General features: G+C 43.7%; 1 protein-coding gene across 4 annotated transcripts in view; it reads left to right on the top strand.

Moving 5' to 3' along the window:
• Large1 (LARGE xylosyl- and glucuronyltransferase 1) overlaps positions 1-26,649 on the top strand; it is a 459,671-nt gene that overhangs the window by 3,138 nt on the left and 429,884 nt on the right. For 2 of the 4 annotated variants that reach the window (XM_040734825.1, XM_040734828.1), the window contains exon 2: positions 22,995-23,131. The gene's annotated coding sequence lies outside the window, so the exon portion shown is untranslated. Of the gene's footprint in view, positions 1-22,282; positions 22,375-22,994; positions 23,132-26,649 lie in introns of all 4 variants that reach the window. The other 2 variants (XM_040734827.1, XM_040734826.1) reach the window with 2 other exon arrangements.

Here is a 26,649-nt window from a genome sequence, read left to right as displayed (position 1 = left end):
AGGTTCAAACTCATCACCTCATACTGGCTAAGCAAGTGCGTTGTCTACTATTGAGCTACATACCCAGCTCCTCCTTCTTGGGCTATGAGGGGAACTTTTGTTCTATATAGTCCAGTTTTCAAAAATAATACTTCTTTAAAACATCTCTGAAATTAATTCCGTCTAGTTTCTTGCTGTCATCCTCTAAAAAGTACATTCCTTACACAGATGGTAGCATATCATTTGACAGCATGGTTGGACTTAGATGCTCTCTGCACTTTTGACAGTGTTACATCATTAGTGTCTGGGATTCTTCCAGCAGAATTAGAAGGTAATTCCATTTCCCTGAAGAACAAAGCCCTTTGGTCCATGTCTATGCATAGCATCTGACTCTTGCGAAAGACACACAGGGTGAGAAGGAAGAATCTAATGCTGGCACCCAAAGGACAAATCTCACCATAGTCTAGGTCCTGCTCAAATCCTGAGCTTGATTCAGTGTGTAGAATTAGACACTGTTTGGAACCGGTAAAATTCTGCAAGTTATTTCATTGCTTGGAACCCTGGTGTCTGTTAGATTGCATCTGTGACCTTTTACTCAAAAGTGTAATGCATATGTTGGTAGTTTAAGGGGAACTACTAAAGTGGTCTAGGAAAAATGATTAACATAGAGTCTTATTCTTTTATTAAGGCTTTATAGATTGATTCTCATAGGTACAGTATAACCAAGGAGTAAGAGATTGGAAGAGGTAAATGCTGTTATAGTTGCCCTTGAGTAACAACCAGTGAAAGCCTGACAGAATCTGGGCCTTGATCCTAAGACATGAAGGTAGTCTTAGGAATTTGAGGGAAGCTCTTTGGCAAAGATGGAAGAAAAAGCTGAGGTGACAAGGTGAAGGTGTCTTGTGGGTATAGATTCTCAGAGGCAGGAACAATGATGGGTTGTGGGTGTGACCTCACTGCTGTAGTCTTGTGTATTAGACAGTATGATGCTGATATTTGGAAATCAGTAGGCAGATTCCAGTAGAGTTCAATGTTCTAATATATATTTTGCAAGACGTCTAGTTTAGCAAGCAGTGATTGATTCTGGATGTTGGGACAAGTGCCATACCCTGTGCAGAGGTCATGGAGGCTCTCCATTTGGCTCATTTTTTATCAGGGGTATCAGACAGCCATCCACTCCTGCAAGCTGAGTATTACTGTGCAAGTGTGTTCAAAGGATGACTTTGGATTTCCTAGTTTAGTGGGAATAAGAGCATGTACCCCATTGTACATCACATGGAATGGCAGCTAGAAAAGGAGAATTTCTAGGAAAGGAAAGCTTGGAGTTAGGAAGGCAGTAACTTAAGAGGGACCCATGCCAGAGATTGTGCCTTAGCCTCATGTTCTGTGTATTCAAAAGGGTTGCTGGGTAAGATTCAAGAATACTAGTTACTAGTTGATTACCCCATATGTTATTAAACATGGACAAATGTTTTGATGTTCATTGTTCTCCATATAGGCTTTTTCCTGTCCTTTCAAAAGGTATTAGCAATGCAAATAAAGAAAGGGTCCCTTCTCAACCCTATGCCTGGCTTCTGTGTACGTGAATGACATCTGGGGTTTGGTTGTGTGATTACACAGCAGTGGGAAAAAGAGCTCGGTTACTTAACGCATAATGCAGTATGGTGAGGGCAAAGCTGCCTTCTGTTAGAATGAATTTATTTTCTCAGCTTTAGTTCCCGTTAGAATTATGGCCCTGTTTCCCACCAGAACAAGGTTCCTGTGTTAGAACCATTTCCCGTCTAGTCTCAACTTTCTTAGTTGGAAGCATTATACAGTGTTGAAAATGGGAGTATGCCTGTCTGCCTTTGTGTGTTATAGTGGTAAACTGTAGTTTCTTCCTTGGTCTTGGTATCTATAGGGGATTCATTCCCTATATCAATTTTTGCAGATGTCCCTGCTCCTTTTATAAGATGGTATAGTGTTTGCTAGAAGCTATATAAACTTCCCATATAGTTTTATAACCTCTACCTTATTTATAATACCTACCCCAATGTAAATGGTATAATAAATACTTATTATAGTGTGATCTTTAGAAAGTAAATGACAGAGCATAAAATCTACATGTTTAATATAGTCACAGTTTTTGTTTTTAATTTTATTTAAAAAGATTTAGTTTTTCTTTATGTGTATGAGTGCTTTGTCTGAACATGAAGTACACTGTGTGCATGTCTGTTCCCAGGTGCCAGAAGAGGACACCGGATTCCCTGGAATTTGATTGTAGACAGTTGTAAGCTGTCCGTGGGTGCTGGAAACTGAACCCAGGTCCTCTAGAAGAACAGCAATCTGCTGTGCTATCTCTCCAGCTCTAGATACAATTTTTAATGTTTTCTGCCCGCTGCTGTTTGCAAACCTAATGGCAAGTCCTTCTAGTCTGGACTCTACAGGGCTAGCTGTATGTGGTAAGGAAGAGAATCAAGAGTGGAACTATGCTATTTGAAGGATATTAGAAAGAATGAAGTTAAAGTTGCAATTGTAATTTTCAGGGCTACGTATATTAAGAGTAGGAGCTGGGACAGAAGTATTAAAAGGTGTGCGTGTGTGCATGCATGCTCGTGTATGTGTGTGTGTGTGTGTGTGTGTGTGTGTATGTATGTGTGTGTATGTGTGTGTGTGTGTGTTTCTAGATGAGTATTTGTCCATTTGCTTTACACCTTCCATGCCTGTATTGAGTGGACTGGTTTAAGTCAACTCAGGTGCCTGGTGTTCTCTAGATTCTGGGAGTTTAGAGACTGGAGAGGAAAAGGGCCAACCTGAGCTAGTTAGTGGTAAGGCTTAGACTGACAAGTAGGGTGTTAGCTTTCTGCTCTGAAATGAGAAGAGACCTGGCCAGTACAAAGGTATGTTCAAGAAGAATGTTAGCCTTTGCCCTTGGTGGCAAACTTCCTAAAACCCCTCCTACACGAGGGCATGGACATGTGAAAAAGCTTGCTTGTTTGCTTCTTTTCTTGTACACAGTGCAGATGAGTTGACCCTGTGCTATTACAATAGTTCTTACCTACTACTCGAGAAAGAAGAGCTTTGTGATAAAAAGAAAACAAAGCTAAATCAATATTGACCATTTTAACTATTTCAAAGTGAAGTAGATCAAAACAAGAATTAGCTTGTTTTCTATAGTCTTGTGCCTGGTTGGTACCTTCAGAAGGAAGCCCATCCATTTGACTTTGTAGGGGAGAGGTTGGGTAAAGATAAAAGTGTGAAAGTCAAGTCAGGAAGAGTGGAACTACAACTTGTTTTTGAGTAGGTTCTGGTTTTCCTGGGACAGAGTGCACTGCTTATTGGAAAGAAGAAATCTCAAATGCAATGTGAATCTGCGAGTCTGTGTTATTATGTTAATATTGAAGCTGAATTGGGGAGTTCTGTATTTGAGAACTTGGCATATAAATCTTTTGTTAAAACCAAGTAATTTAAGATAAGTAATTGTTGGAGCTATGAAAGGATTTTCATTTTACAAAATGATTTATTGTGGGCCTCCATTTAATAGCTGCTCCTTTATTGTAGCTGAAATTATTTTATGAATACAATCCTGATGGACACTTTTAGGAGACTCACCTGTTAGGTAATATCGAAGACTTTTGAGACATAAGCTAGAATGTCTCACTGGATAGCCAACTAGGCTCACCTGCCAAGAAGCCCAGTACTGGATGAATTCTAGAAAGAAGGAGTTATTTAAATGGTTAAGTTCACTAACTAGCCACACAGAACAACTAAGTTAGCAAAGTGTTCCCAGGAGTCTAACTTCTCATAGTTCTCACTTTGACTCTTTTTTTTCCCTCCCCTCTTAAATTGAGTATGTATTCATTTGTGCATATGCAAAGGCACTTATATGTGAGCGAGAAAACAGCTTCTGGGAACTCAGGTCGTCAGGCTTGGCAGCAGGTGCCCCGCCTACTTCGTCATCTTGTTTGTTTACATCTCATAATTCTACAGAAAAAAAGAGAGAGAGAGAGAGAGAGAGAGAGTGTGTGTGTGTGTCCCTTTGTCTCTCATCAAGTACTCAGAAGAGAGTTTGTTCTAGGAATGGAGTGAAATGGAGGCAGTTAAGACTGCAGAGGTAATTTTGGAGTTGCAGGTAATCACAGGCTGGGGTAGAATGGAAAGTACAGTCTCACTCATAATTTGAGCCTCTCTTGTCACATTATGGGTCTTTGCTTTGGACAGGCAGCAGACGCCGAAGGAAATGGAGCTCTGACTACTGGGATAGATTTGCTCTTAACAGAGTCCTTTTCTGAATTACCAAGGCCAATTGGAAAAAAAGGGCTTGGCTGATCTTTCCAGCTCTCCATGGTAGCATTAGAATTAGGAGGATTTGCTGAAGTGTATGGCCTTGTGTGCATTTTTTGGGATTTTTTTTATATAAAGAAATTGAGTCTTGGGTATTATGTTATTGTTAGTGATGGCTACTAGTGATGGTAAACGTGTGTGGCTCACTGGGAGCCGTTACCACCCCTCCCTTTAGTTTCCAGAACGGTTGTGTGGATCCTTAATAATCCAACAGAGTGTTCCAACTTTGCTAACAGGTATTGGCTGTTATCTGGGAGAGGCATTTACTGTTCTTCTTGGGAGATACAGGCACAGGGAGGGATAAAGGGTGAATTTTTTTTCTATCTCTAGTGTGATGACTGGTGCTTAGTAGGTCTGTACTGAAGTAAGTAGTAACTGTTGGCTCCCAGTTATCTGTTTAGTGAAAGAAAGGGCGGCACTGTTTTCACAGTTAAGGTGGAGTGGTCAGGGAGGGGGAAAGTTTCTGCAGATCCAGGTGTAACTAGGGTGAACTCGGGCTACTTGAGGCCATTTTACAGAGCTTTCATTTTCAATCTGTGATAGACATTTCAGGTCAGCAAAGGGAAGTTTCTCAAGGCTCCTCTTTGTGTGTTGAATATCTTTGTGTGATGGCTTTGTGAAAAGGAAGTGACCATGCCATACTGGAATGGGCCCTGAGCTTTTTCCTCTGGATATATAGGATTTTAACTTATTGGGAATGGAGAAGAGTGCACGTGCTCTCAAGCTGGTTCACATTCAGATGCCAAGATGTGTTGGAAATGACTTGAAAAGCATTTTTAGTACAAGCCTTAGAGTGATTGGGGATGTTGGCATTTCTAGTTCTGCTGATGATGGCTGTGCGTGACTGTGAATGGGGATGTGTCTTTTGTGTTAGGAGGATCAAGTGGACTTCCAGGATTGGAGGGAGAGACCCTGCCTCATTGGGAAAAGGTCACGGAAGAGACCCCTGCCCTGGAGATGTCTTTGCCCACCTATGCTGACTTGAGTTGCTTCATCTGGGCTTCTCAGGTTTCCCGTCCTCCACCACCATCAGCCTTTGGTTCCATTCTTGTACACCCTTAACTCTAGGGTCTGTCCTCAGCTCCCTTTCTGTCTTTCCACATACTCTATTTCAGTCTGTTTCATACCTACTCAGAGCTACTTTCAGTGACTTCATCTCTACAGGTCTCTTAAGATGTGGGGGCTCATTCTTACACCTGAAGGATACAAAATTGACACTTGCACAGATCACCAGGATTCAGCGTTTAGTGGTTAGGTCTCTTCAGTCTGGATGTCTGAGGGCTGACCTTGTCCTGGCTTCCCTGCCTTCAGCCTGTGTGACTCCCAAATCCTTGCTGTCCTCTTTGATGACTATGATACCACTTGCTTCCTTTGCTGAGTTAGACCCTCCACTTACTTTCTTACCTATCTGGTTCCAGTCTGTCTTTCCTGACTACAGACTCTGTGACACTCCATGTCTTTATAGTGCTCCCTTCGCTCACGGAGCCGATATCCACTAGACTCTTCCATGTGCAGGAATAGAGGCACAGCGATCATTCATCCATGTCCTTGACCAGGGGAGGGAAGTAAATGCTAAAAAGGCAGGAACCAAAGGTGCAGCACACAGGCATACTGCTTGGTGGCCTGAGGGGATCAAAGAAGAGGATGGTCTTCCATTTGAGGCCTAGTAAGATGAGATGACAGTGACAGGAGGCAATGCCCAAACTAGAGCAAAGCCCTTCACGTCTGCCTGCTGTCATCACTCAGTGTGCTTACTCTGTTTCTCTGGCTGTGTGGTGAAGTCACACCCGTCTTATATTTAATGGTAACATCCTATAAGTTTCTGACACGTAGAGATCCCTTGACAGACACGTGTTGAATTAAACCTAGAGACTTCTGCTCTTGCCTTTGAGAGGCAGAGGTTGGAGAGGTTGGGAGAATGCGTGCCGCGTGACGCACAACCGAAGACACAGATGAGGTGCTGGGGCTAAGTAGAAAGGAGGGGTGTTGGTGGGTATTAAGCTGAAGGTATTCATGGCAACCAGAAGTGGGAGTTGTTCTAAAACTCAGCTGAAGAGGCAGTATTTAAGTCAGGCCCTCAGATGTGAAGTACTTAAGCCATGAGTAGACGGATTCAAGGGAGGTCAGGTGAGGTTGACAAAAGCACAAATATCTAACTTGGGGTTGGAGACGAAGCCAGCTAGAGTCTGTTAACAAAAGCATTGCAGACACAATGAAGAAAGTAGCCAGTACACATTGCTTTGATCCAAAAACCTCACAGTAGGCTCTATCACAATAGCATGTTGTAAAATTCAGGTTCTGACACATGAACTTCTTTCTGGAAGACCCACTCAAGTGTAGCAGTATGCATTGTCTAAAAATCCCTGGCTGGAATTGTTGCCACAGGACAGAGGCCAACAGATGTTTCTGAAAACTTTTCCAGTTTTAATCATTGGTGCAGCTTCAGCTTGATCGTGGTCTTTCAGTGTAGACAAAGTAATCCACGGACAGTGTGCTCACAGGCTGCTGTTTGGGAGTACCTTTTCCTTTGAGGCAATAGAGAGGGGATGGGTACAGGGAGGACAGGTGGCTTACTTAAAATGCTTAGAATGAGGTGGTGAGGACCAGGACCATTATCTGCTTAGACTCAGTGCTGCCTTGTTGGAGTTGCAGCATTGCCATTATTATTACAAAGAAAATCCCAAGGGTGGGCTTTATTTGTGAAATGAGCTTACAAAGGCTGCCCTGAGCTACAGCTGTAGCAGTGAGATGGCCTGCATTTGTCAGATGTACTCTCTGCTCTTTGCATGGAGTAGCAGAGTCTGTGGTCAGAAGCTCTGCTGGAGTCTTCTGGTGTTAGAGCTAGTGTGTATGTGTGTGGCAATCCTGCCATCCTCTTCTGTGTTTTTGCAAAGGTAAGGGTTTATAAGTGAAATGACCACATCATAAAAAGGCCACTTTGGAATGATTTTGATGTTTTCTCTGAGCCATCTTTTAACACTAGACAGATGACAGACCTTTCTTTCCATTTATCTATTTTGTCAAGACATTGTCACTGCTCTTGCTCTTGTATTAATTATTATTTTAATTGTTGTGTGCTCATTGTCTGGCCTGTCTGGGCTGGTATTGGAGCATCAGATGAGGAGATGTGGCAGCAGGCTTTGCTTTGTTAAGTAGTAGTTTTTGTGTCAACCCCTCTATCCTTCATTTTAATTTTGCTTACCTGTCATCTAAAAAATTTCTAAGCTTTATGTCTATAAAGATGAGTGCTACAAGATGTACTTAAAATGAACTTATCACTTCTTGCTTAGAGACTTTCTGGGTGGAAAACCTTTTAGTCACTGAGTGAACCAGACTGAGTATCAAGGGGGTATATGTGTGTTCATGTTCATATGTGCAGGTTGGGCCAGAGGTTGACATTCAGTGTCTTTCTCAGTTGTTCTCCACATTATGTGTTGAGGAAGGATCACTCAGTTGAACGCTGAGCTCATGGTCTGGTTATAGCCAGCTCTGGTAATTCCCTGCCTCCACAATGTTTCGATTCTAGGTGGGCTACCACACCTGCCCTGCATTTATGTGGGTACTGGGGTTCTGAACTCTGGTCCTCATGCTTATGAGGTAAGTAAGCCATCTCTCAGCCTCAAATGAACACACAGGACTCTATATTAATTATGAAGCTGTTGGCTGTTTGCTATGGTTTAATTATTAACCCATAACTGCTAATCTGAGTATTTCCATGTGGTCTTCTCTTACCGGAGAAAGGGTCCAGACCTCTAACTCCTCTTGTGTCCTACATGGTGACTGACTCTGTCTCCATTTCATAGAGTCCTCCACCTCTCCTAGTCCCATCTGTCTTGCTTCCCTATTGGCCAACAGTGCTTTATTTATCAACCAATAAGACAAACATACACAGAAGACCATTCCCCATCAGTAAAGGTGCTTCTGTGTATGTTTCCAAGGTGATGGTACAGTGCCTCATGCTAAGTAAGTGATAGCAAACCAGGATTTGGGTCTTATGCATGACAGGCTCTGAATTTTTAAAATTAGATGTCCTTTGAGAAGTAAAGTGTGAATTTTGACTCAAGTTGCATCTAGGTAGGACCTTGAGAGAATTCTGGCCCTGGACTGAGAGGGGCACATCACTGTGGTGGGGACTACACCCTTAGGCTTATGGATGGCTGGTTACCTGCTTTGAATTGGATGGGCACTGACTGCTGCCATTGGTATAAATTGGTATGAATCTCAGGTATGCATCCCAGCTCTTGAGTATTTCATGGAGAGCATGGGTGCTCTGCTTTTCCTGATTTGTTTTTGTAATTTATGTTTTGGTATTTTAAAAAAGCTTCACTGAGGGCAGAGGCTGAGAAGTTTCTTTTCTTGCCTCTTCTAATCACTTGTAATGCGGAGTGACAAAAGCCACGAACAAGCCAAATGCAACCCTGGAAACCTTCACGCTGACAGTACTGGGAGGTCAGTGGGGCTTTGACTTCTTTTACCTTCCATGGTAATACAAATTGCTGTCAGAGATAGGCACATTTTGACTGTGTTTTGTAGCTATTTTTTGAAACAGTGTCTTGCTGTGTTGCTCAGGCCAGCCTTGAACTCACCATCTTCTTACTTCTCCAACCAAATGCCTCTATTTCAGGCATGTGCTACTACATCTAGCCCCCCCCCTCTGCTTAATCAGCCTCAGAAATCTCCCTTCTATTGTTAAATAGATCCTAGTCTAATTTTCATCATCAGATTAGCATTTCTGAGGGCCACAGCAATTAATGTCACTTTGCCCAGACTTATGCTTCCCTTCACTCACTCAGTAACCTGTAATTGTTGACCATTTGCAGTGTGCACTATACATCCACCCTCCCTGGGGTGAAGAGGATAATAAAAGAAAATGTCTGCATGGAACACGTACTCAGGGAGGCATGGCTCATCATGACCAGGCTAGGCTGTTCCTAACCCTTATGCTTCCAGGCAAAGCCACTTCTTTTGTCACTTGCCACCTGCAGTTCTGGGCTGAAAACTACCATATTATCTGACTCCACTTGGTATTTATTGGGCTGTTACACCAAATTTTGCAAAGCCAGAGGCATCGCTTGGCTAGACAGAATCTGTATTCCATTCCCAAGAGGCTGCTCAATGAGCTTTGATGATCCGTAAAACCTAGCTCTATTTCCAACACATGAAAGCTTGTAACTTTTTTTCTTCCCTTTTCTGAATTTGAGTCCTTTATGGATTATTTTGATAGTTGGGTACTATCAGCTGGCAGATTTTATGTCACTGCTTCTCAGATGGACGATGAAGTTCTGGGATCAATTTTGTTATATGGTAGCCTCACACAGTGACGCATTCGGAAGTGTTACATTGCAAGAAGTGTTCTTTTCATGGGGAGATTTAGATGTGGTAATTGAAATGGGGATGTCTGAAAGGACTATTGATGCCTCTTCTCTGCATGCAGTAGTTGGCAGCCATCTTGCAGAAGAGCTGAGGGAATTTGCTGTCTTGTTCACTTCCTATGGGGAAGTCTAATAGCCTCTGCTGTGGTGCTCTGGCCCAGCATAGCCTCTCTTTAACCACTTGTCCTTCTACTTACTCCCTGATGGATAATATTGGGAGAGGACTTTACTGGATTTACAGTGAGGTGTCCTGGAAGATATTACCTCACAGAACGGCAGGGAGAAGAAGGATTCTGCTTGGGAAAGGGAAGGAGCTAGTGGCACAAGTTTTGGGCCATTGCATAATTTTTCTCTTCCAATGCATTTTCTGATGAGGAAAAAGGAGGAAATAGAAGTGTTGTTATCAAAGTTCTTCATACTTCCTCTGTGTCTCATTGAAAGATAGGAGTTCCTAGGGCTTCAAAGAGGCATGTGGATCAGCTAGATTATTGTGTAGCCAATAAAACAAATCATAAGACACTTATGGTTTTATACTTCTTACTTACAGGTTGAGGAAAATCAAGGGGACTTGTCCAAGGTCACACCAGTGGAGTGATAAAACATCTCCTCTGGAGTTCCAGCTGCTTGCTAGCTCTCTCTAGCTCAGGCTACCTTTATCATGATTCAGTGGCTTTTTGAAGCAAGACTTACATTTTTTTTTTTCACATGCTGTCCTTCAAAGAAACCACAGATGCCTCCTATTGGGTGCCTTTGAGAGTTGCTACAGCAGTAGTCACATCACTGTTGGAAGGAATGACAGAACCAGGTCTTGTTTTTAGATCAGTATCTTGTTGCTGTGATTATTGAATGCATACTTTAAAGACAAACAACAAGTACAAAACAAAACAAACAAAACAAACAAAAAAAGCCAGCCACCCTACTCAGCAAATCATAAAACAAATTATGCCCTTGCCACCCAGAAGTGCAGAGAAACAGCAGGCTCTTCATGGTGTGGAGAGTAATGGATGCAATATTAAAACGACGAGGAATAAACCAGGATCCAATAGCTGAAAGCCTGGAGGAAAACAACCCAGTAATGCCCTAGGGATAATGGGTCTCAACGACAGGTCCCTGTGATTTATTGTGCTTAATGTACTTATTTTTATTTGTCCCCTTCAACACAGTGCTTTGTCACCAGAGAGATTTGATAATGGCCTGTTTGCAGTCACTTAGGCTCCATAATAAAGCGCCACCATTCAGCTGTCTGTGCATTGGTTGGCATTCACCCTGGGACTTCACCTTCACGGGCAAAGATAGGATGGAGCTCCTCTGCCTCCCTGCATGTTCTCATCATGCCTCTCGATCCTGACTTTTACTCCCAGTGGCTTCCAAGGCTCAGCCCTCCCCTTTGTGTCACTTTGTGCTGTTTTGGGACAGCAGCTGAAGGCTTTCAGTTGGTGAACATAAAGTTCTGAGGCGGATGGTTGTGTAAGAGCAGAATACACGTAATCCTTCTAAGCTGTATCCATTAAAATGGCGAAGGGAAGAGCCCCCATCCCACATGACATGATGGGTCTGTGGAACTTATCTTCATGTGTCACCAGTGAGAGTTTTTATTGCTTGCAGCATTTGGGGGTAAGCAAAATAAAGCAGAGGAGGGGGTGTGTAAGGCTTCCCAAAAGAAAGGGATTGATTTAAAGCCATAACATGTTCACATCGTGGCTCCAGCTGCTTTGCCAGTATGGACGTGTCCTGTTAGGTTTTCTTTGCTCTTCTTCCTGTGCTTTTGAGGAAGCAAGGCAGAGATCTTCCAGGGGTCTCCTGCCTCTAACCTATGTAGGTCCTGATGGAGATTCAAAGTAATGCCTGGAAAGCGGAGCCCTAATCCCAGATTTCTTCTCACTAGGGAACTCTGCCTGGGGAACATCAGGGTTGGCTGGCAGGAAGGCACTCTCTGTTGTAGCTCTCGGTTAAGCTCCATTGCCCAACTTTTATCTGAAAATCAGGAATAAGTACTTAATTACAGAAATTCCAAACTACAGCAGAGCCAGATTGTAATACGAGGAGCTGTGTACAAGAGACTTGACCTGATCTTAAGCAAGAGTTGATGGTGGAGGGACTGGAAGGACACTTTAGGCATCCCATTCTGTTGCATTCTATTTAGTCTTGCATGAGACTTTTGCTGCCATGATGAAGATGCCACACTTGGAGTACACTCATCAAGGAACTTTTGTTGGTTCAGGGGCTGAAGATGATCCTAGGTGCCAACCAGCAAGCATGCAGACCCCTCAGGTACAAGGAAACGAACACCCAAATGAGCTTATGGGTAGATTTTCACTTGAGGCTCCATCCACAAGAGTGCCAGCACCTGGTGACTGGAGCCTTGCAGGTTTGTGCAATGAGGACCTGTTATGCCGTGGCCAGATTCATGCCAGAGCTGCAAAAGTTGAGATCATGCAGGTCTGCTCTCAGCTATCACTGCTATCACTGGTTGGTAATAGCTTACTGTGCAGCAATGGCTCACCAATACAGAGCCTGAATTCACTCCATACTGGCTCTACCTTGGGCACCTCAGGCCCACGTCTTCTCTTCAGATGTTGGCAACAGAGGGAAAGCATGCATTTCTTGCTTTCTCATTTTCTATGTAGACTTAGATACATTTGTAGAGTGAACCTTCCCTCCTAGTCCCTGTCCTCTTCTCCTTTCTGACTTGTGTGCTCTGCCCAGAGAGTTGGGTGCCCAGTTTTCCCTCTACAATCATCTCTGGCAAGTGAACTTACTTCTCTACCCTTCCTTTGCTGATGGGCATAACCCTGTATCTTGCCTTTCTGTTAGGATATAACACAAAATATGGGGGATCATATTTGCTGAGGTGAATTTAATTTAAAACATTCTGTCCTATTTGCTGGTTCCTATAAACTGCTGAAGTGTCCTAGCTCAGTGTGTAAACTCTCATTGGACTAACTCCCATGCAGTAAATTAAAAAGAGCTGCTATTATTTTGGAGCACCTGCAATATGTTAACCACTTGATTAATGATTCTCATTGTGTCTTTGTAGCTGCCTGATGAGTGGGTGTCAAGGTACCTGATGTACAGAGGCTCACACTGAGATGCATTATGTTTGTTTTCTTGTCACACAGTGTACATATGTGGCTAGGATTGGAACTCTCAGCCATGTTCTCACTTGGCTGAACTTGCCTCTAAAGGGAGTGGAGAGGTATTGCTTCCAGGTTCTCTGGCTCACCTTTACCTGGGGGGTGGAGCTGCAGTTCATATAGGCCGCTAGGGGGTTTCTAAAGATCCATTCTTGATGAACCACAGTGGAACCACATGGACTGCAGAACAACACTGGAATAATGCAAGGGGGCTGCCCTGGTTCTGAATTAAGGATTACAGTGTCTTTTGTCCTGGCTATGTGCTGGAAAAGCCAGGAATCTTGAATGTCTGCTGATGCTTGTGTTCTGCCCTACAAGTAAAGTTCATCTGGACCATGTGCATCTAAGCCACTGGGGTTGCACACACCCCAGTGATGGAGATGTGTAGCTTGCTGAAGAACACAAGGGAAGAAGAGCAGGTTGAGGATAAAACAGAGAAGATAGAGCTTTGGGTGAGGGTGTGATCTGCTAATGACAATTCCATTTAGCCTTAGACTGGCAAGGTCCAGGCTCACAAGATAGCATCCAGGGATTGGATCTGGAAACAGAGATGAGCAGGCTCTTACCTTCTCTGTGAATCAGTAGACACCTGAATATTGTGGTCTCTCCACTTCCTTCTGACACAGCTGCAGAGAAGACAGGTACTTGTGGGGCAGAGCTGTGTATTCAGCAGGCCTTTACCAGAAAGCTAGATGTTTGTGCTGCACAAGCTTCTTTTACCAAACTACAGACAATGAGAAGGGCATCATTTTGTGTCTGCTCGAGTGAATGGTGTGATGGCTTGGTGTTCTGTATCAGGCAATTTATTGATCTGCTTGAGCATTTTTTGAAAATGGAAGTGAAGAGACTCTGAAGAGCCTTAGGGTTGTGAAACCTTTGACAATTACCACCCTGTTTAAAAGTATACCTCTGTTAACTGCACTCCTGCTGCCTTTACCCTGCTTATGTTTTCTTCTCCTGCTTTGTGGCATCACTGGTAATGTGCTGTGTCATTTACATGAATGTAAGCTGATGATGGCAGGCTTCCATTTCCCCCTGTCTTGTGTCTCAATAAATTGAGGAGTGGATGAATAAATGGTTGCTTGTTTCTCTCTGGTGTGAGCAGGATTCACATTAGGACATGGGATAAGCTAAGATTCAACTTAGGTTGAATTCAGGAAGGATCAGCAAGCATTCCTGGGGTCTGCAGTATGGTATGATGTGATTTTACTACCCTTTTGGAGCAGGTGTCTTCATATCTAATTAAAATTCATTCCTTTCTCCTTTACCTTGTAATGGAAAGTGATGCTTCTGCAGACTTCAGTCTTTATGTGTTCTAAACTGAGCCCTTTTCCTGCTGTGGCTTCAATAATGCATCGTCTCATAAGTTCATGGACTTTAATGTGCTGCTGCTGGCACCTCTAGTCTCAGCTAGGTAGTTAGAGGAAAATTAACCACTGTAGGTTAGATGCAAATTCACCTCTTCACCTAACCCCCTCTGACCCATTCCCTTCCCCTCCCCTCTTATGTAAATCACTGCCCCCTCTTCTTTTCTGATGACAGAGGTGATGGTATGCTTGTAAAGACCTCCTGGCATGAATGGGAACACTGATTTATTTCATAATCAGAGATCCATGAGAAAAATAACAGTATGAGCGTACAAGGTTTTGAATGGCCTCCTCTTCAGTTAAAGTACTGTGGAGCCCAGGGACATAGCAAAATAATATTTAACGAGAATGCTTCTGGCATACTGCACTTAGGATTCACAGTAGCTGCTGGTGAAATTGGCATGTGTCCTGACATGGCTCTGAAGAGTACTCAAGTCTTCATTCCTTCCTTCATTTGTTCATTTATTCAGGCCTAATGATCATTTTGTATGTATGAGGCACCTAGGAGGTACACGGCATAAGCAATTTGCATGAATGGCCTCAATCCTCTGTGCTTCTCTGAATTCCTGCCCAGGTTCCTTGACTTTTGACTTTGCCTTTGACCCTTAGGTGGGAATGGAGGTTCTAGTTCTAAGTTTGTACTTTCCAAGATACCAGTGTTTCAGTTTCCTGCTAAGTGAAAAGAATATGTTCTGCTAGCCTTCTGCTCTGAGGAATAGGAGGCATGGAGCCACTTGAGGCTGCACCACTGAGAAGTCAGGACTGCCCGTGAGCTGAGTTCCAGCCATACATGTGTGTGAGTGAAGACATGATTGCTGTCCAAAGACGTCACTGTTTATAGTCAGTATTTGGTACAATGAGTATTGATGTGGATGGGCCTGCTTGAAACAGGTCTTGGAGTTAGTTTAGTGTAGTAATGGGAAGATCAAGATTGAAGGGGATACTTGTACAGCAGGGGGTTCCTCCCAGACCCATGATTAGGCACAAACCACACCCAACACCTATTTCACAGAGAGGTCCTTTATTAAGCAGGGAAGAAAAGCTAAAGTAGCTGCTTTCTGACTCAGACAAAAACAGAGGCAAATGACCTTGCAGGTGTAATTTTAAAGCAGAAGAAAAGGGGAGGTCTGAGTTAACTAATGGCCAAGGTGCTGTGGTAAGGGAGATAGGAGGCAAGGGAGAAGGGGAAGGGGACAGGGAGGGACAAATGACTGCCTTTGCATAGAGAGGAGATAGACAGGGCACATAGGCAAATGGCAGTTTATAAAGGTGAGGATGGGAACCCCGTGTTAGGATGAGGTGTTTAATTTTAATTGGGCATGTTAATTAGATGAACCAAAGCTGGCTTCTGATAGCTGGGCTTTGGTAGGCATCCTCAGGAGGAGGAAGTAGTCAAACAAGGGATAGATCTTAGTGGCTAGCTTTAGCCATGCAATGTAATGATTTTTTAACAAGGAAAAGGGAATGGGGAGAAAAAACGAGGCCTGCCAGAGTCACATGCTCTAGTTGGCTAGTGTCGCTTTAAAGATGACATCATTAACTGTCATATAGCATAGAGAAGGTGCTGAGTACCCTAGAAAAGGACTCAGTAAAGAGTTTCAGGAGGGAGGCTGTTGAGGAATGACCAGAGAAGACTTCATGGTAGGGATGGCCTTTGGAGAAGCTGTGTTCAGATTATGCTATCAAAGTCCATAATAGATGAGTATTGATGAGGATTCCTAGTTAAAATGAACCATTTCAAAGCAGAATTCTCATCAAAGCCAGAGCATCAATGCCAACTTCCCATTAAGTATCTAATCACTTTGCTTTCACTGGACCAAAGAAATATTCTTAAATTAAAGCTGGTGTCAGAGAGCAGCAACCCCCTCTGATAATGAGTTTCTTCCAAAGAACCCAATGTATATTTTTGCCTGACATATGTTTGCTGTGCATTTTGTAAGTATGAGCTCATGAAAGCATTATTGTGGTACGAGCTGTGGATACTAATGCTGATTGTGGTTTGCAGAAATTAGGCAATCTAGAGAGGGCAAGCTACTTGCTAAAGTTATGCAGTGTAGACATAAAAGTTTCATTGTTTTCCCTGCTCCTGCCCTTCCTGTTGTTGATATCCTCACAATTTATTCTCATGATACACACAATACTGATAGAATGAAAAAAAGAGAGCAAATCTATTAAGCAGGAAGGACTGTCATCTGGGTTTGTCAGACCTCTAGCCTGGTTAAACATACCTGGGTCCCTGTTAGCATTGATGTGGCTGATCATGTGGATTTGCATATGTGCTTCTCATCCTTCTGTACTGAAGGGACAGGGACCCTTCAGCTTTCCTGAACCACCATGCATTTACTGGGCCAAGCTTTGAATCACCCAGGAAACAGCAAGTAAGTTACCCCCACTCCTGCCCCCAGCTTCATGTCCTTTTTCTTTGAAACTCTCATCCAAAAGCCCCGTCCCTTTGTGGCAAACATAGCTGGCTACATCTAGCTGGTTTTATCTGCCTGTAGCAATGATATAAAATCAAAATTGAGGCTGGGGAGATTGCTCAGTAAGCACACACTACTACATTTAGGTCTCCTACATTTAGATCCCTTGCAGACCCCAGGCCCAGGTCTGATCTCCCATTTTCTCTGTTCTTGTTTAGTGGTCTGAATGTTAGTGGACTTAAGGAGGGCCCCTTCAGGAAGCCTGATTTACCCTGTGTTGGTGCTTCAGAGGCAAGAAAAAAAAAGAGGGGCTATTTAAGGACACCAGTATGCATGGTTTTCCAGTGTACGTTCTTCCAGCTCCCCTATCTCAAACTTATGAATGAGCGGACTGCAGAAGATGTGCTTTCTTTTCTTTCAGTGAAAAAGATGTCACAAGTGGAGCTGAGGAGTACTATTGGTGCATAGTCTCCCTAGCCCAGGTGGGAGCTGGGTTCCTGGACCTTTGCCACAGAAATTGTCAAGACAGCTGCACTTGCCAGTCAGTGAGACAATAAAACCAAAGACAATCATCAGAATGTGAACACTTTCCATTTCTATTGAATGCCAGACTTGGGAGCACATCCTGTGATTAGAAGCAGAGTACTGGTGCTTTTGAAGGGAGTGTGCTGAGACTTTGCAAAGCAGGGGCCACCTGTTGATTATCATGGTTTCCAGTATATGTTCATTGTGTGACTTTTCATTGGGTGCATGTTTTTGTTTACAGCAGATAAGAGAGGGTGACAGCATACCAAAGAAACCTGTTCACCAAGTCTACTTGGGTGAGCTGTGTGTCTCAGTGGAGTTGAGGTTACCTCCAAAGGCAGCTGTATGGTCAACCAAGAATCTCTTTAAGCAGTTGTCAGCAGCTTGTAGATCCAGGGAAGAGGCCTTGTGTCCCTTGTGAGGACTCTGCTCCCTATTCCATTAGGAAACGCTACTGGGCCCAATCTTGTGAGGATCGTACTGCAGGAAGTCTCAGCTGCAGAGATTTAAACAAGGCAGCGATGATGGCCTGCCGGGACAGAGTCTGCAACAGGGTTTTTTTTGTAGAGAAGTGAGGTGTCGGGTCTTGGATAAAGCTCATGCTTTAGGGCCAAGCAGACTCGATCAGGCATTTGATATGGCTTTGGGAGCAACTTTAAGCTGCTGGACAGACTTAAAGTAGGTGATGTTACTTTAGACTCTTGGGAGTACTGTGTGAAGGCTCACTTGAAGGTTCTTTGTAAGTATTTAGGGCTCTACACGATAACCGTATCCTCACCACTGTGACATAGACAATGCATGTGATCACAAACTTGTTAGACACTTATCTACCAGCATATGTATGTGGTTTCTTAGACTGGAAGAGAAATGGAGATGATCATAAAAGCCACAGGGAGGGAATTTTGAAATTGTTGATTATTTGATTCAAAATAGTGTTTCTCTTTGGTCTTCTACACATTCTCTGAGACCTGAATGTTAACTTTATGTTTTTCAATTTGGCATTTGGATCTGATGTAAAATTAATGCAGTTTTCATGTGAATGGTTATAGTAGGTACACCAGTGAGTCATTGCCTTGGTATCTAGTGGATACCAAGCACTGAAGATTGCATGATGGAGGGCAGAGGTGGCTGACTGTAGCAAGGGGCCTCAGGTGTCACTACACCGTGTCTACTGATAGGATGTACTTAGTGCCCAGACCAGGGACTCAGCACACCTTGTTGGCTTGAATACCTGAATCAGACTCCCTCTTGGAGGTGGGGTAGACTTGAGAGGAGTAGAACCAAGCATCAGCCACTGGAATGGTACCGTGCTGGTGATTTGATATCTCATTAGGGCTGCTTCTTGGTTCACAGATGCTGCCCCTCTCAATGCCCTATATTTGTAGATGGAAAAGGGGACTTCTTCATGGCTTATTTATTAATTTGTAGATTTATTTATTATGCTAACTACTTTTTGGCTAGCATACAAGGAAATACTGATTGACAGTTTCATATGTTTATATCATTATTCTGTAGTTATTGTCCCTCCCATCCTTCGTCTCCATGAACTTTGGAAAGAGTGACCTAGTTCTCAAGAGGGGGCTTGCAACTCAGGACCAGCCTTCCAGGTTTTCATTTCTTTACGCTGTCAGAAGACCAGAAGTGAGTGCACTGCAAGTGTCACTAGGTGCCGTGCTTGTGTGTTGACCTTCTGGAGGCAGCTGAGCCGCTCCTGATTCTCCTCAGCCTCCAGGAGAGCTGTACTTACTCCTTGTTTTTTTCAGAGTCAGCCCCTTGGCTACATATCCTTTTCCAGGTTGCAAAGTATGTCAGTGAAGATGGTGTGTCTTTGTTAAGGTTGCAAAGTCTATATGGCCCCTGTGATACCTCTGTGGCCCAGATGTCTCTATTTTACAGATAGACAGACTGAGGTTTAGCATGATTGATGTGATCTGGGAGGTTTGGGACCTCACCATGTTGTCTGGCTGGCCAAAGCAAGGTTGCCCACTGTGCTTGTGAGCTGAAATCAGTCTGGCGTGGGCTGTGGAAGATTCTTTGAACCAGGCAAACTTTGTTTGAAGGCTTGTGTGGCTTGCTTCCTGGGACTTGAGTGGGTTACCCATAATCTCAGACTTAGTTTCTTCATGGGCAAAATGGGAATACTTGTTCAGTCAAAGCACTAGGATAACACGAATTTTTAGTTAAGCGATTGCCTGCTTTCTTCAGAGAGGAAGGGAAAGCCCAATAGCCATACATTGTCCCTCTCTGTTTTCTTATTCTTTGCCTCTATAGGAATGTGTTGCTGGTGTTTTCTTTTCAGCCTGGTTCCACTGCTGTTTCTGCCCCAAATGAACACACAAAGACTTATATTAATTATGAAGCTGTTGGTGGAAGACTAGGGCTTCTTAGGGACTAGCTCTGTCTTAATTATTAACCCATTTCTATTAAGCTAAGTATTTCCATATGGTCTTATCTTACCGGAGAAGGGTCCGGACCTGTTACTCCTTTGGTGGCCTACATGGTGACTCCCTCTGGTTTGCTTCCTCTGCCTACCTTTCCCAGAATTCTCATCTCTTAGTCCCACCTATCTCCCTGCCTCTATTGGCCACAGTGTTTTATTCATCAACTAGTAAAAGAAACTTATTTACATAAGGACATCCCCCATCATGTATGGAGTAAGGACAAGAATCCTGGGTGAAGTTTCCTCCTCTCCCCAAGGGCCCTCCTAGTTTCCTATAGGCAGTGACAATCTGTTCCTTTTGTTTTTGCACAATATTTTATAGGATCACCAAGCAATGAATTGTAGTACCAGGCCCCAAACTCAGTGATGAAGACCCTGTGTGGGAGAAGTTGAAAGAAAGGATAGTGTTCAAACATCCACTAAGTCACTTTGGAGTTTAGTGTCCTTGTAAAATTGGGTCATTGAGAGGGTTTTGTAGGTATGGGTTAGGAATTTGTGGGTAAAGGGGATATGAACTATTGTCACTCTAAGTTACCCTTTAGAAATGAAAGTATAGAGCTCAGTGGTAGAGAGAGTGATTGCTTGATTTGTGCAAGGCCCTGGGTTTGATCCCTCACACTTCCTAAAACAACAGCAAGAACAAAAACTAAACCCAAACCGAACCCGCCGAGTTCAGGACTCACAGCACACATCACAGCTATCTTGTATTCCTCTAAAGGTCTCACCTGCGCTTTTATTTTTGCAAAAAAGTTTTTCCCTTGCAGAAAGCCTCACAATCCATGTACTGTTGGTGCCACAAAGGCTCAGGTGACACTGCCTTTGTGCTTGGCAGGGATTTGGGACTTCAGAGAATGGGGAGAGGGCAGTTTGAGCATTCAGAAGCCTCCAGTTGCCTGCCATTGTTCTAGAAAGGTTGATTTTGGAGTCAGTGACTGTGTGCCAGGAAGACACTGATTTGTAGGAGGTATGGGCCTCCCTTCTTGGGCCAGCGCATGAAAGGCTATGTTGTCAGCCTGCGGTGTAAGCCATGACCTCGAGACTCTGCCAGCTCTGCAGGATGGTGGCATGTGGCCTTCCAGGGCCTCCCAATCTGGCCTTGCCTGGTCTCCTACTAATTTCCCACATAGTTGTGATATTCTAGCCAAATGTACAGGGCTTGGTAATGATACAAGTCTCCTCAGGGTAGCCTTTTGCTGGAGTTGGCATGGTGCATGGCCCTCAGAAGGCATGTGGAGCTTGATAAGTGGGCAACTCCTCCAGGCTGACTCATCCCCAGGATAGCCCTGTGCAAAGTGTACTTTCTTTAATGCTACCAGGGGGAAAATGTGACATACAACAGTCCTGGGAAACCTTTGCAAATACACAGCTGCTTCCGAAACTTTTGTTTTTAGCAGCCTGGAGAGCAGGGGATGGGGCAGTTCAGCCATGATGAGCTAGTGAGATAATTGACTGAATGACATTAGATGGCACTCTGAGGTGACATGGCCACCTGAGACCAACCTGCGGTAGACTTAGGTTTTCTTTTCTTTTTTGTTGTTTTAATTGAATTATTTAAGAGCTATTTGTTGAGTACCACTTGGTGTGAGACTTTTCCTAAGCACTGTGGGTCTGTTAGTGGACGACATTTATTCCTGTGTACGTCATACTCTATTTGGGGGAGGCAGTATTGGAGAAAATAAGGAGCATGTGCCTGCTTCGGAGAGAGAAATGCCACACAGAAAGATAATGTATTAACATATAGACAGATGGTAGGGAGAGCTGGGCATGTGGGGGTAGAGCATACCTTTAAAAACCAGTTTTTAAGGTCATGTATGAATGTGTGAGTGTGTGTGTGTGTGTGTGTGTGTGTGTGTGTGTGTGTGTGTGTGTGTGTGCTCCTTCACGGAATGTGCTCCCTCATGACATAACTCGTATGTGGAAGTCAGAGGACAACTTTTGAGAGTCTGCTTTCTTCTTGCACCTTGTTGAGCAAGAGTCTTTTGTTTCTGCCATGCCTTGTATTCCAGGATAGCTAACCCATGAACTCTGGTGCCTGCTTTCCACCTTGCCGCAGGAGTGCAGGATTACAGAAGTGTGTCAGCTCATCTGACTTGTATGCATGCGTTCTGGGCATCTGAGTTTTCCAGACTTGGGCAGCAAGCATTGTTTACCTGTTGAGCCACCTCTCAGCCCAAGCTTGCTTTTTGAAGCAGGAATTCATGGAGATGACTTTGAACTCTTGAAGAAGGTGGAGGAATGAGGAAAGAGCTGAGGTCAGTGCAGAGGTCCCAGGCTCTTCCTCATTTACTGAGAGACTATATGGGGATCATGTGTCTGGAAGAAGTAGTCTCCTAGAAAAGTAGTGAGAGAGGATGTTAGAGCCCCATTCACTCTGGGTCTCATGGGCACTGGGAAACTGGTGTGAGTCAATTCATCTTTATCAGGGTCGTGCAAGCTAATTCTCATGTTGCTGACTGTCTCAAAGATAGACCACTGAGCTGGGGGTGGCAGGACATGCCTGTTATCTTAGCACTAGGGCAACTGAGGTAGAAGGGGTTTGAGGTGAGTCTGAGCTATTGGGCAACATAGCAAGATCTTGTCGAAATAAGATAGAAATGAAAAAAGCAAAAAGGAGGCACTCACTATGACTCCAGTTGGAAATAGTGTGTCTAGGAGTGTCAGGGAATACTTAAATCTTAGTCTCTGTTGCTTTGATTCTCTCTACTCACTTCATTAATTTTAGATTTTCTCAGCTCTCAGAGGAAGAAGGTAACAGTGAAATTTCCCAGGATGGTGACCACTGAATGACACGGGCCTCATCTCTGCAGGTTGGAGGTGTGTGTGCTGTCCCACTGTCATGCCCTTGAAGGGTCTACATTTGAGCAGACTGAGACATAAAGACTGCTTGCTGCTTTCTATTAGCCAGGCAACACCAGTGCTGGGGACAAATAGATTTGTTTGAGTGTTCTAACTCATCCCTCATGCAATAATGACTTTGAATCTGCAGCCCAATGTGACGAGTGTTCTCATTTCTGACATAATTCAGCTAGCTGTGTGTTGTGTCTCACAGCCCCCTTGAATCTGACGAACATTGGGATATTTGTGGTTCTGGGTAAAGAAAATTGGATTAATTTAAAGAGTTTCAATTCATCTACTGAAATACCCATAGCTTGAGGACTCAGAGTTCAAGGTAGTCATAGTACAGAAGGTCACAGAATGTCAAGGGTTAAGTGCAGCCTTGTTATTTCAGCAGGGGATGCTCAGTGCCCAGAAGTGGTTTTAGCCTGAAACAACCATGTCTGCTGCCCTGTGCAAGTGTGACACTTTCATTAACAACGGGCTTTATATCTTACCCATCAACATCTTAGTTGCCAAGGTCAACGCTGCTGCTTGGGTTCTACCGATAACACAGTTTTTACTTTTAGGACTGAAGTTCATTTTTGTGGTTTTCCTAGGCCAAGTCCCCTGGCTGACTGGGCTGTCTTTTATCCATCTCTTTGAGACTGAAGAGGCAGAAGTGGAAGCCATTTGGAAGGATTTGGATATAGCCTGGACAGAATTGATGGGAAGCCCTCGTTTTGGTGAAGAAGCGGTATGTGCCTTCTCTGCTCATGTGCTGTGTGCCATACATGTGTATCCCATGCCATTTACCCATCCTGGGAATAGCACTGCCCTTGGGTTCTTTGTGGTGTCGGCCTGCCTTCTGGAGCTCATACCCAAAGGACCATCGTTGGTGTGTTCATACTCTCCACGATTGTTTTAACCTTTTGTCTTTGTTTACTACAATTTGTTTGTTTAGCTCACTCACATGCTTGAAATGTATACTGCAGGTGGGTCTGTTTTCAAAGCATAGTCTGTATCAAAGTGGGTATCTCTGTTCATCATATTCTAGGGAAAAGGGCCAATTCAAGAGAACCAGGTAAACTTGGCACTTATATTTTAATAACACTTAGAAGCCAAATTGCCATGATTCCTTACTGTGATCACTTGTAATTGAAGTGTATCTTCATAAACTAAGACTAAGACTTTTGAACCAGGCTCCCCCTTGTCTTTAGGAAGGATTAATTTATAACCATGTATAAGATTTGTTATGAACCTAATTCTTTGACTTTCTGTTTCTCAGTATTCATTGATGGTGAGGTTTAGAGCAGCCTTCTGTACAAATGTTCATTCCCCCTTTGAGTTCTCCACCTGCTCACTGGGAGCAGGAGGTGACTTTATTTGGCCGCCGAACCCAAGACCTCAGGTGCACAGAGCCTGCTGCAGGCTTGGAGTGGTTTTCTCGTTAAGCTGGACAGTAAGCCATATAGCATGTCTTGGGCACTGTGATCCAGGGGCTCACAGCTGTGCTTTTGTAAACCTGGTACACAGGAAGGCATCTGGAACATCCCAGTCTCCACATGGGAGACCATCAGTGAATGTCATTCCATTTTGACCTTTTACAGCCTTTGTCATATGTTTATTGAAAGTGAAAAGAAGATACTTAGCAAAAGTAGATAGTGTAAAAGGATAATATTTATGCTGTCCAGGTAGGTGGCCCCAAACTACACTAATCTAATAAGGTGTGCTCTCAGTGTATTTAGATACAAACACAGTAGATATAAACTGTTTCTTCTGTCCTTCTGCTTCTACTTACTGTTCAAGGGAGAGTGACATAGTGTTTTATGTTTTATGTAAGAGAAAGAACCAAAATGCCCATATGGGAAAGCTTCCATAATACAATAAGGTAGATTGTTGTTTTTCCACTCTTTTTTCTCAGTTTTTTGCCTCTGGGAAGGGGGGGTCTGACACCCTGCTCCCAAATAAATCACACACAGAGGCTTATTATTAATTATAAATGTCTGGCCTCAGCTTGGTTTGTTGCTAGCCAGCTTGTCTTATCTTAAATTATCCTGTCTACCTTTTCCCTCCGGGCTTCTATCTTTCTCTATTCCTGTATGCCTTGCTTTCACTCTTACTCTATAGGTGGCTGGGTGGCTGGGTGGCTGGGTGGCTGGGTGGCTGGGTGGCTAGCCCCTGACATCCTCCTCCCTTGTTCTCTTGTTCCTCCTCCTCCTCGTTCCTCCTTCTATGTATTCTCTCTGCCCGCCAGCCCTGCCAGCCTTGCTACCGCCTCACTGTTTACCAGACCAATGAGGTGTTTTTGACAGGTACAGTACACAGCTTCACATAGTTAAGCAAATGGAGCACATATAAAAATAACACACTTACAATAATATTCCCCAACAGTAGATGAACCTTTCAGTTTGTTATGGCTGGGACTTTAGTAAATCTTTCATGGAGGACCACCGCGTATGGTGGCCCCCTGTCTCTAAAATGCCATGATATTGCTGTAAATCAGGAGCAGGGGTCAGGCATAAACAAGGGCTGATGGTATATACAATGATGTGTGGATGTGACTTGTACAGTGATGTGGATTGAGCCTGGTTCTGTGCCCTGGGGTTCTGTCAGAGACTGGGGTATATTTCTCAATGGAGCCTCACACGCTCTCTGGACACTGGTATGATAATAGTAGCCTTCCAGGATTAAAGAGACATAATGAGAAAGTCGATCACAGTCCTCTCTGCTCTTTGCTTCATAAACTTGGTGAATAGTTCAGTTTTTGTTCAAGGTTCTTTTTCCGTCTGATCTGACTTAGACTCAAATATTCTGAAAAAAAATACAACCATCAGGCCATGTCCCAAAGGCCACAGAATTCTTTTTTTTTCCCCTTCAGCTGATACCTGTTTCCATGGTGGTTGCAGAATAAGAACATGCCTTTTGTTGTGGGTAGACACTTTTGGAGTGTGAGATTAAGCTAGCAATTAATAAAAAAAAGAGAGGTGACAATTGGTTACTAGGCTGCAGTTGAATGCACTTGGCTTCTCTCCATAACAACAGATTGGTGGAGAAGCCACCTGTGGGGAGGAACATCCAAATTCAGGAAAGGAAGCTGCTGGGGAAAGGGACTCAGAACAGAAAACCAAAGCATCAGAATTGGATGGCTATCTGGCTGATAATTTCATTCACTAAATCAACCTAACATTTTTATTGGGAAACTCATATGTGTCTAATAGTATGCCAGGTGCCAGAGATACTTCTGTATATAAGGCATAGTTCTCCTATGAAAGGGCTTACACTATCACAAGATAATACACACCAATTAGATTCATTGTGGTTGGTGCTGGAGAGGTAATGTTGAACACTGATTGCTGGCAAAAGGGAGCAACGGTGGATTTTAGGAAATGGGATAGAGCTATATTAGTGCTATTGAATAGTTAATTAGGTAGTCTAGCATGGCAGTCAGAGGGGAGCAGATGGGAGTAGGAAGGGAAGTCAGGAGGATAGGTCCAGGCTGACTTTGAGTTCTTGTCTGCCACCCATTAGCCAAGTGATGTGGGACAAATGCCTCCTCCTTCATGTGAGTCTATTTCTTCATCTGTAACGTGGGATAAAGAGTCCATTTTTTATGGGTTTAGGGCCATGACTCAAAGGATAAAGAGTGTGCTGAGCAAGTGGGTGGACTGGAGTTCAGATCCCACAGCTCACAGGGAGTGGTGGCTGCTCTAATCTCAGCACTGGGAGGGTGGATCAGAGATGTCCAGGAGCAAAGTGACTAGCTGGACTCCTGAATTCTGGGTTCAGCAAGAGACCTGCATCAGTAAATAATGTAGTGAGTGAGCAGGGAAGGTAACCGATGTCAACTTGAGTCTCTGCACACATGTACACGTGTACCTGCACACCACTCCACATAATTCACACACAGGAGAATGGTTTTTACATGCATTTTTGCATATCACACACTTTTAAAAATAATGCATTTCTTATGGGGAATTTGAGGACTTCACCATTAGTTCATGTAAAACGCAGTGTATGTGGCAGGCACATGAGCAGCCACAGTGGCAAGGCTCAACCGAGAATTGCCACTTATGACGAAGGAAGAAGGTCTGAATATGAACTCCTGCTTTTATCCTTGCAAACATCTGCCTAGACTGTCTTTAAACAGTGTCTGCTCCTGGGGTATCAGTCTCACTCTGTAAAACACAGTTTCCCATTGGTGATCCAGGTGACAAGTGAGTTTACATTTGTTCTTTATGTTTTCCTTGGATTGTGATCTACAGACACCATTGC

The sequence above is a fragment of the Mesocricetus auratus genome, unplaced genomic scaffold, assembly GCF_017639785.1.
Source record: "Mesocricetus auratus isolate SY011 unplaced genomic scaffold, BCM_Maur_2.0 Super-Scaffold_100041, whole genome shotgun sequence".
NCBI classification, from domain to species: Eukaryota; Metazoa; Chordata; class Mammalia; order Rodentia; family Cricetidae; genus Mesocricetus; species Mesocricetus auratus.
This window is presented reverse-complemented; position numbering and strand designations above follow the sequence as displayed.